The 17,651-nt window shown below is 41.0% G+C and overlaps 1 protein-coding gene across 2 annotated transcripts in view; it reads left to right on the top strand.

Moving 5' to 3' along the window:
- Positions 1 to 9,618, top strand: part of SLC25A36 (solute carrier family 25 member 36) — a 51,163-nt gene extending 41,545 nt beyond the window's left edge. Inside the window, exons 8-9 of one of the 2 annotated variants that reach the window (XR_013828581.1) lie at positions 15 to 149; positions 9,603 to 9,618. The gene's annotated coding sequence lies outside the window, so the exon portion shown is untranslated. Of the gene's footprint in view, positions 1 to 14; positions 162 to 9,602 lie in introns of those variants that run through there. The other variant, XR_013828582.1, reaches the window with a different exon arrangement.
- Positions 9,619 to 17,651: the final 8,033 nt, after the last annotated feature.

Raw genomic sequence — 17,651 nt, 5'->3', positions numbered from 1 at the left:
TTTTGTTTTTTTAGGTTTTCCCAAATTGTAGCAACCGTCAAACCACCTAGTTTTGTTAGGAAACCAGGACAAATTTGTCATGTTCCATTTGTCAACATAATGCTGAAATTGGCCTCCTGACAGTACTCTTTCCACTGAAGACTGAAATGGTGGGTAGAGTGAAGATATTGGCAAAATAATGGTATGACTTAGCTCAAGTGTCCCAGATGTAAATTGTGTGGATGTTACCAAATATCAGGAGCTGTGATAGAAGAAGGAATCTGTGAGTTAATGATTTCTTAAGGTTCAAGTGTGACATCTGTACAACTGACACTCAGGCAAGCAAGCAAAGTGTAGTTAAATGATTTCCTTTGTTAATTTGTTGCATTGCACAAACCAGCTGACTACCTTTATGTATGGAGTCAACTCAGTAAATTTGTAGAGTGCTATGTTTATACAGTGATTTCATGTGATTTCCCAACAGCCTGTATATTGGGTGAATAGACACATGATATTTAAAGGGTTGTTAGTTACAGCTGGTCTTTTTCAATTTGAGTGTTTGTGTTTACTCACTACACTAGGTTATTCATCAGCACTTGAGATGACCCTGAGATGATTAAAAAAAAAAAAAAAGCTTTCCCTGGTGGCGCAGTGGTTGAGAGTCCGCCTGCCGATGCAGGGGACATGGGTTCGTGCCCCGGTCCGGGAAGATCCCACATGCTGCGGAGCGGCTGTGCCCGTGAGCCATGGCCGCTGAGCCTGCGCATCCGGAGCCTGTTGCTCTGCAACAGGAGAGGCCACAACAGTGAGAGGCCTGCGTACCGCAAAAAAAAAAAAAAACCTAAAAGATAGATGGGGATTGGCTTAGAATGAAACATTGGGGAGTCATGAGAAATGGAGCTCAGTAAGTAAACTGGAACAACATGGCCTGTCTGTCTTTGAAACTGATCTATATAGAGCTTAGATTACGTCCTGAGGCTACTGGAACGGCAGTGGATTTTTTTTCCCAAAGCATCATAGCAAATCAGACTTAACAAATAGGTTCAGTTTGTTTTAGATGGGCAGCCCTCAATTATACTACCTGTGAACCTCAGGGATGTTGTATTTTCTCTGAAGTGTCATGGTGATTAATTCTGTTAGAAAAATCTGGAAAGGCTGCCTGGAAAAAAATAGTATTTTTACCCAGACTTTGAAACAGGGATGGAAATATGGGCTGATACAGGGAGGGGTGTTCCTTGAAGTAAAGATCAAAGTTTTCTAATAGCCCATTAGGAAAAATAATCCATTTTCTTTTATTCTTTCCTGGGAATTGATTCAAAAGTAACTGTCTTGACATTTTGAAAACTAGTGGTAGATCCAGGATTCTAAACCTAGTCAAATTCAAAGGAGCTCATTACATCTAGCCCAACAAAATTTAGTGCTAGACCCTCCTTTTCTGTTATCCAGTTCCCTACTTTTAAAAGCACCTCATAGGGGCTTCCTTGGTGGCGCAGTGGTAGAGAGTCCGCCTGCCGATTCAGGGGACGCGGGTTTGTGCCCTGGTCCGGGAAGATCCCACGTGCCGCGGAGCGGCTGGGCCCATGAGCCATGGCCGCTGAGCCTGTGCGTGTAGAGCCTGTGCTCCACAACAGGAGGGGCCACAACAGTGAGAGGCCTGCGTATGGCAAAAAAAAAAAAAAAACACCTCATAATTCCTCCTTGAGTCTCATTGTCAAGAATAAATAGCCCATTTTCAACTGCTACTTCTGAACCTTAGCTTTCAAGATGATCCAATAAGATTGATGAAAATTGTATGAACTGCGAGTTTTAGTGGCCCAGGTTATTTGATCTATATCTTCCTAAACTACATACTGATTTTTTGTTTTGCTTTTTGTCTCCACACCCCTGATAAGTATGCTAGGGCAACTAGACAATAATATGAATAAAAATGAACAATTACATCACCATACACAAAAGATGGATGATAGGTCTAAAGGTAAAAATTAAAATTGTAAACCTAGAAGAAAATATCTTTGCAACCTTGGAGTAGGCAAGGATTGAAATTTACCAAAAAAAGGCACTAACCATTAAAAAGAAGAAACATCAAAATTTAAAAGACACCATTAAAAGTAAAAATGCAGCCACAGACAAAATATTCACAGTATATCTGACAGGACATTTAATAAGGAAAATCTTTAAGGTAAAGACCTGAACAGCCACTTTACAAAAAAGTAGGCATATGAGAAGATACTTAACATGATTAATGAATTAGAACCAAGGAAACACTACAGTGCACCCTGTACAATGACAAGTAAACATCATACCGAGGAGGTTCAAACAACTGGGACTCATACATTGTTGTTTAGAGTGTTAAAATGGTACAGCTACTTTGGAAAGATGCCATTTCTAGGAAAATTTAAAACTATATCCACTGTATCACCCAGAATTATTACCAGGTGGGGAGGAAAAGTTTCCCAAGAGAAATGAAAAGTTGTCCTCAAATGTTCATAGCAGCTTTATTACTAAAGGTGGTCATCAAGAGAAGGTCACTTTATGTTCATACAGTGCAATACTGCACAGCAAAACAGAAAGCAAGATGTGAATTACTGATACATGCCATAGCATGGATGAGTATCAAAAACATGTTAGATGCAAGAAGCCTGGCACAGAATAGTATATCCTCTATTCCATTTATGTGAGGGTCAGGAACAGGCAAAACTACTCAACATGATAGAAGCCAAATTAATGTTTACTGGAAGGTGTGGGGGAGGAGCTGACTAACAAGGGGGCCTAGTGGAACTCTGGAATAATGGCCATCTCTCACATGTTGATTTGGGTAGTGGTTAAATAGGTGTGTACACAATATGAAAATCATTAACTGTACATTTAATATTTGTTCACTTTAAACGTATTTAAAAAGTAACGTGAAATAAAGATACTTAAGGAAAAGAGTAAATTTTGAGTGAAAGCTACAGAATGAAACCCATGAAGACTTCAGATGCTGGAAGTATCAAAGTACAGTTCATAAAGTAGTCATGCTTAATATGTTTCAAGAAATATATAAAATGGAGGTTTTACAAGTGAATATCTGATTGTGGTATCATGAGTAAGCTGGACCTCTGAGCAGCTCATCTCTTCCGTGACAGCTAATCTTAGAACATGCTTCTTAAGGCATTGCTGGCAAAAAAACAGAAGGGTTCCCCAAGGACTTTTTCCCCTCCACTCCTCTACCCCAAGCCCAAAGCTAAACTATTAGAGTAAATCTGGATTAATCAGGGTAGGGACTGGTGCTGCAGCTTAGATGACCAGGAGCAGTTAGTTATATTTGGGGTCTGGGGCTGAAGAGTAGGGGAGTCAGAGCAGGCTGAGGTGCTTCCAGGATGGGGATACCAGTAGAAGTAGAATTAAATCGTTAGAGGAAAACTTTACAAGTTAGGCCTACAGAATTCTCATAGCATTACTTGATGATCACCAAACACGTTAAGACCAGCCACTATGAGTGATTACAGAAACACGAAAACAACACATTTAACACTGTCAAACACTTAATAGGTTCCAACTGACAAGACAGAAAATGCAGAGTAGCTGTAATTACTGAGATGAGCATACAATAAGAAACATAAGGGATAAACAGACCAAAAGTTAAAATACAGGAACTGACATCAACTCAACAGATAAGTCAAAAATGGACTAGACATAAGTGAAGTGATTTAAACTGTAAGGTATATCTAAATCATTGACCTAGAAGACAGCAAAGAGAGAGAAAAGGACTGTATGAATGAGAAGTTAGGAGACATGGAGGATGGAATGAGAATGTCTAATACTACATTATATTAAAGTAATGAAGAGAATAGAGAAGAGGCAATATTTTAAAGGTAAAATTCCCAGAGTTGATAAACATGGATCCGTAGCTCCACGAATCACAGTGTATCCTAAGTAGGATTAAATCATGCCTATACACATAGCGAAACTGAAGAACATCAAAGCAAGGTGAAGATCTTGATTTCTGCTACCTGCATAATGGGCTACGTTTTAGGGCCAAAGTTTCTAATGAGTGCAATTAAAATACTAGATAAAATACTTCAAAAATCTTATCATCCTAGAGTTAATATAATAATGAGGAACAAGCAGGCCAAAATCCAAGATACAGCAAGAACCTATAAAGTTGATAGGCACTTAGACGTGTTTGCTGATCTAACTATAATCTTGATAGCCTTTCAGAACAAGGGAGACAGAAGCAGATGACCAAGCAGGTCTCCCCTAAGTTGAGGAGCCTAGTAGACCCTTACCGTTAAGCTGGGACCCCAGAAGTACATTTGGAGTCTTCTTTCTGCCCCCTTGGGACCAGACAAAGTTTCCTTGGTGCTGAGCAGAACTGAGAAGAAAAATTGAAAGAGGAAAAGAGCCTATCCCTGAAACTGTAGATCAAGTACTGACCCTTGAGCAGAATTAAAGCCCAAATCTGCATTATTAGAGTGGGGCGGGGGACCCTCGGGTCATGAATGAAAGTGGTTCCAGAAATACAAATCTCAAGTGCACAATAGAAGCAAATCCCATTCATTCCTGGAAAAAGCAATCCTCATCCCTCATCCCAGGTTGTGGTAAAACCACATCCAGAGTTCTCCAAGGCCTATGAGACTGCACCACTGGGGAAAACCCTCAAAAGAGAAGCAAAAACGGCCTGTCCTCCCCCCACCAAAAAAAACAAAAACAGATTCTGGAGGTATCAAATAAAGATTGCCAAATGCAAACTAGTACATTTTTAAAAATATAAGGCCTACTTGAAAACAGAATGGGCCGCTTAAAAATGGTAGAACAGATTCGAAAACCAAATATAACTTCCAGAAATGAAAAATAAAATTTAAACCGCAGTTGGACAACGTTGAAGGAGAATTGTGGAACTGAAAGATGGAGCAGAAGAAATGCAGCAAAGGGGAAGAAATTACAGACGAGAGAGTAAGATGCAGGCAGGATACACAGCAAGTCCAATAGATGTTTGATTGGTGTCCCAGAGAAGCAGAGAGAAAACGGATCATAGAGATCATCTGAAGCTACAAAGGCTGAGAATTTTCTCAAACTGATGAAGAACAGTACTCCACAGATTCAAAATCCCAGGTAATCCCAAAGAGAATAAATAAAAATGGGCCCCTATCTAGACACAAAGTGTCTAGATAACCAAAGGCAAAGAGAAAAATTTGAGAAAAAAGCATCCAGAATTTTTCCTTTGACAGAACCTTCAAAGCAATGACAGCTAGGCTGACAACTAACTCCACATTAATAACAGAAGACAATGGAACAATTCCTTCCAGGGTACTGCCAAACTAGGATTTTATACCCAGTAAAAATCTTTCAGAAATGAGAATAGAATAAAGAAATTTCAGAAAAATTAAAACTGGGAGTTTGCTATCAACAGAAGCTCACCAAAGGAAATCCTAAAAGATTTAGGCAGAAGGAATCTGAGACCAAATGGAAGGCCTAAAATGCAAGATAAAATGGTAAACAAAAAAGCAGTAAGTTAGGCAGGTAAATGCAAAAGGTGTTTAACCATATGAAAGAGATAATTGTGGCTTTTTTTTAAATAACAGAAAAATACAGCACATTACAATTTTTTTTTAATGTTTTAATTTTTGGCTGCATTGGGTCTTCATTGCTGTGCGCAGGCTTTCTCTAGTTGCGGCGAGCAGGGGCTACTCTTTCGTTGCGGTGCGCTGGCTTCTCATTGTGGTGGCATCTCTTGTTGCGGAGCACAGGCTCTAGGTCTGCGGGCTTCAGCAGTTGTGGCATGCGAACTCAGTAGTTGTGGCGCACGGGGTTAGTTGCTTCGCGGCATGTGGGATCTTCCCAGACCACAGCTCGAACCCGTGTCCCTGGCGGGATTTTCCCAGACCAGGGCTCGAACCCGTGTCCCCTGCACTGGCAGGCAGATTTTTAACCACTGCGCCACCAGGGAAGCCCCGAGCACATTACAATTCTATGAAAGTGAGGAAGGAGGTAAGTGGGAGTTTGAACATTCTATGAACCTTGTATTAACCAGAAGGAAGACAAAGATTTTGATTCATTTAAAATTTTAAATATACATTGTAAATGTATATTTAATATACATAAATATACATAATATACATTGTATATTTAATTGTATATTTATATATACATTGTATATATAAATATACATAAATATACATTGTAAGACATATACATTGTAAGACCAATGAAAGGCCTCTTCCCCATACTAGTAGAAGGGGAAAACATGAAATTCAGTTAAAAAGAAGGCCAGAAAGGAGAGACAAAAAGCATGAAATAAGATAGTTTTAAATCCAAATATATCAGTAGTTACATTAAGTGGAAAAGGACCAAATGTTCCAGTTTAAAGATTTTCGGGCTGAATTTAAAAACAAACAACAACTTTGTGAAAGACATGGCTAAACCATAAGGGCATGCTAAGGTTGAAAGTAAAAGAATTGGTTAAGGTGTAAAAATACTACCCAAAGGAAAATAAGTGTAACTATATTGCTACCAGAGAAAAAAGGCTTTCAGGCAAGAAAACATTCCTAAAATTCAAGAAGGTTAGTCACCACATATTAATAAAAGATTTGTTTCACCAAAACACAATGATTCAATGATTTAAAATTTTCATGCATCTAATGACATTTTCTCATTGTATAAAGCCAAAATGGAAAGAACCACAAGAAGAAACAGACAAACCCACAGCAATAGAGGTAGTTTTTGACAAAGTTCACTCAGAAATTGATAGAACAAGCAAATAAAAACAGTAAGCATGTAGATTTCAACAAGATGATTAACAACTCTGACCCAGTGGAAACACATAGAACACTGCATTCAACTCTACAGAATATGCGTGTTTTTTTCAAGCATACACAGAATGTTGATAAAAATGGACACAACAAAGCGAGAGAGAGGCATGGACATATATACACTACCAAACGTAAGGTAGATAGCTAGTGGGAAGCAGCCGCATAGCACAGGGAGATCAGCTCGGTGCTTTGTGACCGCCTGGAGGGGTGGGATAGGGAGAGTGGGAGGGAGGGAGATGCAAGAGGGAAGAGGTATGGGAACATATGTATATGTATAACTGATTCACTTTTTTTTTTTTTTTTTGCCGTACGCGGGCCTCTCACTGCCGTGGCCTCTTGCGGAGCACAGGCTCCGGACACGCAGGCTCAGCGGCCATGGCTCACGGGCCCAGGCGCTCCGCAGCATGTGGGATCTTCCCGGACCGGGGCACGAACCCACGTCCCCTGCATCGGCAGGCGGACTCTCAACCAGTGCGCCACCAGGGAAGCCCTGATTCACTTTGTTATAAAGCAGAAACTAACACACCATTGTAAAGCAATTATACTCCAATAAAGATGTAAAAAAAAAAAAAAAAAAAAATGGACCCAAGCAGTCTCATCGAACTTCAAAGTATTAAAGTCATACAGAGTTGTTTCTGGGACCACAAAGCAATTAAACTGGAAATCAACAAGAAGACTGAAGAACTTTGTGAGTTTGGAAATTGAGAAACATGCTTCTAAAGAATCCACAAATCCCCTCAGTCAAATGGACAAAATATTTTAAACTGAATAACAAAAAGTCTAAATGTCAAAACTGATAACTTTTTAAGCAGTCCTTAGAGAAAATTTTACCTTTTAAGCCCATATGTTATAAAAGGAAAAAAAGGCTGAAAATTAATGAGGTAAGCATTTATACTAGTTAGGGTAGGCTAGGGCACAGTAGTTTAGAGACTCAAATACGTAATGGCTCAACCTAATAGGAATTTATTGCTTGCTCATTTAAGGATCTTGGGCTGAGAACAGGTTGGTTCTGCGCTAACAGTCCTTTAGAGACTCAGCTAACTGAGGCTCTGTGATTCTCAAAACTCCCCTTCCAAGGGTACACTGGGGCTGTGGTTCTCATACTTCAGCATATATCCAAATCATGCAGACAGTTTTGTTTTTCTAGTGTTGTCATTGTTCTTTAAAGTGCAAAATGTTACCTATCTTAGAGAAGCTATAAATCGGTAGGCAAAATTCCATCATTTGGGGAAATAGTTCAGAGAATAGAACGTTTAGATGTGTTTTCCCCATACTATTACAAAACTATTTTCCCCCCAGCCTTATTGAGATATAGTTGACATATGACATTGTATGCGTTTAAGGTGTACAATATGATGATTTGAAAGTACACTTTTGTGTGCAAAATTGTTGCAGGAAAGAGAGTGGGGCACGAGAGGATGGTCACATCCCAGGTCACCTCTGAGTCCCTGGGATAGCCACCAAGTGTGGGTTCTTGGCTTCACACAGGAAAGAATTCAAGGGCGAGCCATAGCAAAGTGAAAGGTTTATTCAGGGAGAAACACACTCCATATGTCAGAGTGTGGGCCATCTGGGAAGGTGAGAGAGGCCCCAGGGTATGGGGTGGTCAGTTTTTATAGGGGTGGGTAATTTCATAGGCTAAGGAGTGAGAGGAGTATTCCAGCTATTTTGGGGAAGGAGTGGGGATTTCCAGGAATTGGGCCACTGCCCACTTTTTGACCTTTTGTGGTCAGCCTTGAAACTGCCATGGCGCCTGTGGATGTATCATTTCGTTTGCTGAAGTGTTACAATGAGCATATACTGAGGCTCAAGGTCTAGTCATCTGCCATCTTGGACCTATTTGGTTCTAATCAGTGTATGTCATGTCCTCGGGCTATGTTATTCTTTTAAAGGTTGTGCCCTGCTCCCTTCCTTTCTCAAAATGATTACCACAGTAAGGTTAGTTAACACCTCCATCCCCTCTCATAATTACCATTTGAGTGTGTGTGTGTGTGTGTGTGTGTGTGTGTGTGTGTGTGTGTCTGGTAAACCATTTAAAATCGGACTCTTAGCAACTTTCAGGGATATAATACAGTATTGTAAGTATCGTCACCATGCTGTGCTTTAACTCATAACTGGCCGTTTGTACCCCCTGACTAAGATCTCCCCAATCCCCTCAATCCCAGCCCTTAGCAACTACCATTCTATTCTCTATTTCTATGAGTTCAGCTCTTTTAGATTCGTATGAGATCATACAGAATTTGCCTTTCTCTGTCTAACTTATTTCGGAAGATGTTTTGGTATGATGTAGTCCCACTTATTAATTTTTGCTCTTGGTGTCATATCTAAAAAGTTGTTGCCAAGACCAATGTCAAGGAGATTTTCCCCTATTTTCTTCTAAAACTTTTACGTTTTCAGGTCTTACATTTAAGTCTTTAATCCATTTTGACTTAAATTTTAATCCATTTTAACTTAATTTTTGTGTCAGATCGGAGTTCAATGTCATTCTTTTGCACGTGACCATCCAGTTTTCCCACCACAATTTATTGAAGATACAATCTTTTCCATATTGAGTGTTCCTGTCTCCCTTGTCAAATATTAGTTGACTATGTATGCATGGCCAGTATCCTGTTTTTCTCCATCCTGAATCCCCTCAGGGTACACCAGGGAAGGAGTGGGGGGCAGCAGCTGTAGTGGCTGATAGCTTTAAGACCTCCAAAACATCCTTTGCTTACTGAAACGGCAGGCGACACTTTGTCCACAGTAGATTATGACCAAATTGGGATAATCCCAACAACACAAGGCTAGTTTAACATTAAATAATGTATTAATGCAAATTTATCACATCAGCAGATTAGTGAAGAAACACCATATGATCATCACAGATATGGAAAAAGCCTCCAGTGGAATTTAATATTCAGTCATGATAAAACTCTTCACAAACTAGAAGTAGAAGGTGAGTTCTTTAACCTGATAAGAAATATCTCCCAAAAACCTATAGTAGCCATCATACTTAGAAGTGAAATGTTACTCTAGTTCCTTTGAAATCAAGAACAAGTCAAGAATGCTGCCATTACCACTTTTTGACATTGTACTTAAGATCCTAGCCAGAAACAATTAGAGAGGAAGAGACTAAGTTATTATGATTATCCACATGGAAAATTCAAAAGAATCTATAGATTAATTTTTAGAATTAACATATGTTTAACAATGTTGCTAGGTATATAGAAATAATTGTGTTTTATTGAAGCAACAAACAAAATATTACAAACTTTAAATAATACCATTTACAATAGCAACAGTGAAAAATAACATAGCTGGACCTAAAGCTCAGAAAATATGAAGAAAATGATACACTCTTTTGGAAAACTATTAAAGAAGTCCCAAATAATTGTAGAAATACAACATGTTATGGGTAGGGAAACTTAGAGCAATAGCAATTGTCTCCAGTAGACCTATGGATTTTATATGATTTAAGATCAACAGCATTTTTCTTAGAAGTCAATTAAAGTAATCATTAAATGTACATGGTAAAACAAAGGACCAGAATAACCTAGATGCTTCTAAAGAAGAATAAGATAAGGTGACTTTTTTTTTTTTTTTTTTTTTTTTGCAGTACGCGGGTCTCTCACTGTTGTGGCCTCTCCCGTTGCGGAGCACAGGCTCCGGACGCGCAGGCTCAGCGGCCATGGCTCATGGGCCCAGCCGCTTTGCGGCGTGTGGGATCTTCCCGGACCGGGGCACGAACCCGTGTCCCCTGCATCGGCAGGCGGACTCCCAACCACTGCACCACCAGGGAAGCCCAAGGTGATATTTTTATTATAAAGTTAGAGTAATTAGGACTTCTGGTATTGGCACAAGAATATACAGCTGAAACAATGGAGCAGAAGACAGAGCCCAGAAACAGACACACACCTAGACAGAGACTTGATTGTATCTGAGATAGCATCACAAATCATTAAGAACTGGATGGACCATTCAGCATGGTGCTGGTTCAAGGTTAGCCATATGAAAAATTATAAAATTGGATATTCATATCCAGTTGCTGGATACCTTATGCCATACTAAAAGAATCCATTTCAAATGGATTAGATGTAAATGTGAGAGGCCAAAATTTTACAATTTTAAGAAGAAAATATAGGAGAAAATCTTTATAAACTAGTGGGAGAGAAAGTTAAGCAAGACACAAAAAGTGCACATCAGACGGGAAATGATTGATAAATTGGACTACATTAAACCTTATAACTTCTTTTCCTCAAAATACTTCAAAAAGAATGAAAAGATAATGCCAAACGAATATATTTGCAACACATGTAATTGACAAGGTATAGTATCAGAATGTATAAAGAACACCTGTGACTCAATCGGTTCAAGACAACCCAATAAAAACCTGGACAAAAGTCATAAATAAGCATTGTGCAGGAGAATAAAACCTGATCTGCAAAAAGCAAGTGAAAAAGTGTTCATCTTAGTAGTAATTAGGGAACTGCAAATTAAAATCACAAGAGGTCATTTTATAACGATCAGAAAGGATGTAGAACAGAGGAATTCTTCTGCACACCAGTTGGGAGTGTAGAGTGGTAGCATCCCTTTGGAAAACATTTTCATTATATTATAAAGTTGAAGATCCCTTCCACTCCTACGTGTCTACACCAGAGAAATCCTGGCTCATGTGTTCCAGGAGTCATGCCCAAGAATGTTCACAGCAGGCCGGTGGCAATAGAAAATCACTGAAAACATTCTGAGTGTCCAAGGACAAAAGAGTGGAGAAATGCACATCAGTGAAAATGAATGAACCACATGATCAGCATGGTTCAGTCTCAGGAGCTTAATTTTGAATAAGAAATGCAAATCACAGAAGCATACGTGTAACTGGATTTATATAAGATAAAGTTCAAGAACCTGCAAAACTCAACAAAATGTGTTTAGGCAAACATATATGTGTGTTTTTTAAAAAGCAAGGGATGAGCTTCCCTGGTGGCGCAGTGATTGAGAGTCCATCCGCCTGCCGATGCAGGGGACACGGATTCGTGCCCCGGTCCAGGAAGATCCCACATGCCGCGGAGCGGCTGAGCCCGTGAGCCATGGCCGCTGAGCCTGCGTGTCCGGAGCCTGTGCTCCGCAACGGGAGAGGCCACAACAGTGAGAGGCCCGCGTACCGCAAAAAAAAAAAAAAAAAAAAGCAAGGTAATGTTAAAAATTCTGGATGGTGGTTACCTCTGGCAGGAGAAAGGGAAAGAGGGTGGCATGGAGAATAGGCACAGAGGAGACACTGAACGAACTGATGCTCTGTTTCTTCAAGCTGCTGATGGGTCTGATGATTTAAAATTTTTTCCTTCCTATCTATCACTGCATAACAAATTACGCCTAAACTTTAATAACTTAAAGCAGCAAATACCTACTGTCTCATGGTTTCTGTGGGTCTGCGTCCTTCATCCCAGGGACTCTCGGGGGCTGCAGTGTCAGCTGAGGCTGCAGTCAACTCAAGGCTCTCCTGGGAAAGGATCTGCCTCCGAGGCCACTCGTGTGATCATCCACAGGACTCAGTTCCTCACCAGTTCTTGCACTGAGGCCTCAGATGCTTGATAACTCTTGACCAAAAGCCACTCTCAGTTCCTTGCTACAGTGCAGTTCACAACAGGGCAGCTGGTTGCATCAGAGTGAGTGAGTAAGGTTTCTCTCAATTCAAGCGTGTTTCTTTCTTTCTTTCTCTCTCTCTTTTTTTTTTAACGTCTTTATTGGAGTATAATTGCTTTACAATGTTGTGTTAGTTTCTGCTGTATAACAAAATGAATCAGCTACATGTATACATATATCCCCATATCCCCTCCCTCTTGCATCTCCCTCCCACCCTCCCTATCCCACCCCTCTAGGTGGACACAAAGCACCGAGCTAATCTCCCTGTGCTATGAGGCTGCTTCCCACTAGCTATCTATTTTTGGTAGTGTATATATGTCAGTGCCACTCTCTCACTTCGTCCCAGCAAACGTGTTTCTAATTGAAAAGGCTTCAGGAATAGAATGAGTTTAAGACTTACATAGAAATAAGGCATCTTGCCCCTTCCGAAGCTCTAGGGGGCGCCCGGCAGCTGCTGTAGGGCTCGCAGCCCGGTCTGTCTCCTGGGTTCTGCAGGGGGTTCTTCCCCTTTGAGCCCAGCAGCTGGCACTCAGAACCCGCAGAACCTGGAAACAGCATGCACCCACAGAGGAGTACCCCCGAAAGTTCGTTGCAGTAACATTTTAGGAAAATCTGGGCAATGCTTAAGGGCCTGGTAGATTACAAACATTAAAACATGGAGAGAAATACAGAATGATTTTATAGTGTTCTGTGATGATAGAGAACAAATTAAATGTAATTTGAATATTTTCACCATCAGGTATTTGTCCTCTAAGAAAGACACAATTTGGTACTGGTTATATATGTCCAAAGATGGGCTGCATCTTAATAATTTTATGATTTAATGGTATAATTTAGCCAGAAGGCAATTACGAATTTGAAAGCAGCAGCTCCTAGAATCTCTACCCCACAGGGGCATCGTATGCAAAATATTGACATTGTATCTTTAAAACGATTAAAGGTACAATTCTTTAATTGTATCTTTACAAATCTTAAAAACTGATTCTAATTGCAGTTGTGATAAATGCCCTCTTTTTACCTCCCTCTAGCCCTTCTTCTCTTGGGGCATGAGATTTTATGCTGACTTGAGTGGGCATTAGAGTAAATACTTTGCTGTGTCATACAGGAAATCAAGGATTTAAAGTAATATTGTGTTTTTTGGTGCAATTTCCTCTTTGCTCCCGGAGGGTTTCCCTTTAAAGTAGGTGGGATGAGGAGAAGAGCCAATGACTGCAGTTGGCCTGTCCCGGCAGTTCCCTCGGCCCCCATCACCGAGAGTGTGTTCACAGTCTAGGGAAGCACAGAACACATTCATCAGTTTTCTTGTTTGTTTACTAATATTCAGCAATGTTTACTGAGTTACAGAGAAATCCTGGCAGAGCTTGCTTGAATTTAGAATTTCCTTCAACGGTTCTTCATTGTTTATGAAAGACCAATATAATTGCACTCAGTTATATTTGTGGGAGACACAGAACTAGGAGAGAGAACTGCTTTCCAAAGGATTTGGTAGGTAGAATTTGCATTTACAATTGCGCCCCTGGAGTTTCAGATTTGGAGAGGGAGACAGAGTCCCAGGGCAGAAAGTCCAGCTCGCTGTGCCCCACAAAATAATTGTGCCTGATGGGCAGTGAACGCCCTGCCCCAGGTGAGGAAGTAGAGGAGGGCAAAGCTGTTCAAATGGGGAATTATCAAAGGGGGTGAGAGAATCACCACAGTTTCCTAGCTCAGACAGATCTGGGTTCAAATCCTGAGTCTGCCCCCCGCTCTGGGAACTTAAGTCATCTTCTCCTATTTTTCCCATCTATATAATGAGAATTGTGATACCTGCCCCGATAGGGCTGCTCTGAGCACTAAATGTGAGATACACTTGTGAGTAGGCCTGCTACCCAGTATAAGGCCAATAGGTGCAGTACCCCGCGGGGCATTCCATTTTGCCCAAAGGAAAGCTGTCAACTCCGCCTTTATTAAAACCCTTTATCTGCCTGACCTATGCTTCGAGAAAGTTCTGCCAGTGTCAGTCTTTGCTGTCTCAAGAAAAAAAGTAGAAACTTGTGTGCAAAGGAAAGAGTTGGATAAAGAAAGCATTTTCCTTTATTTTAAAATGAAAAACATATATGAAAACGGTGAGAGGGACTATGTCAGTAAGTTGAGTTCACCCAGTGCCTACAGAGGGAAGGAGAGAAATCATAATATAAATTTGCCATGCCCAGAGTTCAGCAAAACCAATCTGGTGTTAGAAGACAAAAAAGTTGGTCAGTTTTTTGGTAGAAGAAATATGAATTTTGGTGTATTTTGTATTGCTTCCTCTCATGTCATGGTTCTTGGGAACTTGTATAAGGTCCTTCTTGTGACTATCAGGCAAGGGCTAGCTTCGGACTGTGAGTCTGAATCTCCTGCTCATCCCTGTCGCATTTCAGGCTGAGAGCTCGGCGGAAAGCTGCCACAAATGCGTTTCCTCTCTATTCTTATGCTGCAAGCAAAGCATGGTTAGATTTTAATTTCACATCATCTAAGGGTTAATTAGCCAGCCCAATTTAATCGGCAAGTGTCTTACGAGAAAAATGTGCAGCGTTGGCTTGGCTAGGTGTTTGTGTATAAAACAGAATTGTGTTGATGGTTACACTTCTTATCCTTTGTTAGCTCTTCTAACAAAAATTTAGGATTCAAGTCGTCGAGGGGCTCAAGGCTCAGCTCTTTTAGCATGCGCAATTTCCCAGTGTCTACTGCCTTTTCATCCAACCAATGGGGATAGTGATTCCCGACCCCAGAGTCACCCTTGGAATCCAACAGAAACCTGAAGAAGAAAGCACAGCCCTCATTGTGGTGACTCTGCTCTTGTTGTGGGGCTGCAGAGGCCATTTTTTCAGCTGTGTTGCCAGCAGTCCTCAGCCAGGACAGTCCCACACACTAGGGAGCGCTTGCAAGGTGCTCTTAGCGCCCAGGTCCGCTGGAGGGGTCCACTGTCTCCTGCAATGTGTGGGACAGCGCCAAACCACAAAGCTGTCCTGCACCCTACACGAATTCTCACTGTCCTACCAGAAACTCATGTAGATGAAAAACCTGGTCCTAATTAGCTCATCCTGGAACTTTTTTTATGTAAACACATAGTATTTTTTTAACATCTTTATTGGAGTATAATTGCTTTACAATGGTGTGTTAGTTTCTGCTTTATGACAAAGTGAATCAGCTATACATATATATCCCCATGTCTCTTCCCTCTTGTGTGGTTTTAATATTGTGTTTTCTAGAAATGCATCTAACTGTGTAAATCGAGGTAAGATTATGCTTTGTTTCATTCTGACTGAAACTTTACTGAGGGTTTTGCCATTTTAGAAAGTTGAAACCACTCCTGTATTTGAGTCACTAAGAAAACACCCCGGTTAGCCTGCCACACACACAGCGATTTTAGGTGTAGGTATTAGCATCTAACTATGTACTTCATGGTGTCTGCTGGTATAATTGCACAAGCATTTATATATTGAAATACATATTTTTACAAATTATTTTCTTTTCATTTCTCCTAACATAACATTAGAATTGGGACATTGTACTGATTTGGATATATTACATGTGACTGATTTTTATTTCAAGATGATAAAGGGGAATTTGCAAGATATTTGTCATATAAAAGGGAAGTTTCCTCGGGAAAGCTGATAGCCTGTGAAGCAGGGCATCACTGAAGATCCAGAATTCTGCAGTGCTTCTGCGTCTGACGTTGTTGTTTATATCTATTTGGATTAGGCTCATCTACCCTGAACAAAATACCCAAATACATGGCTTAAACAAGATAGGGTTCTGTTTCTCTCTCCCATAAAGGAAGTCCAAAGATAGGTGTCAAAAAACAAATGATTCATGACACTTGATCAAGACTGTAAGGAAGACTCTATTCAAGGGGATCCGCTACAATGGGGTTTTGTAGCAGGGGACCGAGATCAGACTCAACTCTGAATACAACAAAGACAAGTAGGGATTTATGCCTAAGGAGCAGGGTAGGAGGTAAGTGGATGAAAAACTACTAAAAGCAAACATCAGGGATGAAGGAGGATTCTGGCTAAAATGGCCTAACAGTATTCCTGCTGAAGGCAAGCCAGTGCAATCAGACATCGCCTGGACAATGGTGGAGGACGAGGAGGCTGATCTGATATCAAGGGTGATCAGATATTGATGGCTGGGGCACTGTTCTGGCTAAACTACTTCAGCAGGATTCTTGTTAAAACTGAACAATGCAGAGATGAACATGGGAAGCTCAAAAGTCAGGGTCTAATTGAGAAGAGAGCTCAGGGGAGACTGACTAGAGTTTGACCAAGTAGCGAATCTTGGTCATAGGCAGTCCCACCTGGCATGGCAATTCCTCATCATCAGGGACCCAGGCTCCTTTTATCTTTTTGTTCCCTTATCCTTATGCCAGGTTTCCATTCTCAGTGCTGTTTTATGATCCAAGATGACGATGGAGCTCCAGTCATCCTGGCCACAGTGTAAGCAGGAAGCTAGGAAGGAGGAGGGCAATGGCTACCCAGCAGCTGTCTGTTCCCTTACAAGGAGCTTACCCAGAAGTCCCAGCCAACATCTTCTGCTTATATTTCATTGGCTACTCCCTAACTGCAAGGGAAGCTGGGAAATGTAGTCTTTCAGCTGTGAACATTTTTTTCCCAGAGTTCTGATAATAAGAAGGAAAGGGAGAATGGATATTGGAGTGACATGTAGCAATTTCAGTTGCTGCTGCTAGTGTTTTTGATATTGTAAAAGCACCTCCCTCCCCAGGTGTAGGGAGCTTCATTTTTATGAAATCCAAGAGACTTGGGTCACACTGTAACCCATCCACTTACTTATTATGTGCTGACCTTAACCATGTGACTTAACCTCTTTGAGCCTCACTTTCCTTGTCTGTACAATGGGGATAGAAATGGTACTTAGCTCTTAGGATGGATGTGAGCTTTAAATTGTTGGTGTAGGCCTTACCAAAAGCCCTTAGGAAATCCACCTCTCCTCTCCCACACAGACACAATTACACACTTCGCAGTAGCACCACTGAGTCCTCCATGAGGAAACTTGTCACTCTTTGTTTGAGGTATCAGCTTGGTGAGCAGAGGAAGCGGGTCTCCAGGAAAACCCCCGCCTCACACCTGTCAGCTCTTGGCCAGTTGCTCTGCGGGAAGGATGCGAAGACAGCTGGGCTTGGTTTTTCTGGGCTTTTCTCCATTGTCCTTTCCGGCAGGGCCAGCCAGAGGCCAAACTCTTGAAAGCAGTGAGGTTTCTTTGCAGCATCTGTCTCTCCTGGCGGCACCA

This window comes from Stenella coeruleoalba, assembly GCF_951394435.1.
Source record: "Stenella coeruleoalba genome assembly, chromosome: 5".
NCBI classification, from domain to species: Eukaryota; Metazoa; Chordata; class Mammalia; order Artiodactyla; family Delphinidae; genus Stenella; species Stenella coeruleoalba.
Note: the sequence above shows the minus strand (reverse complement) of the source record. Positions and strands in the feature narration are given on the sequence as shown.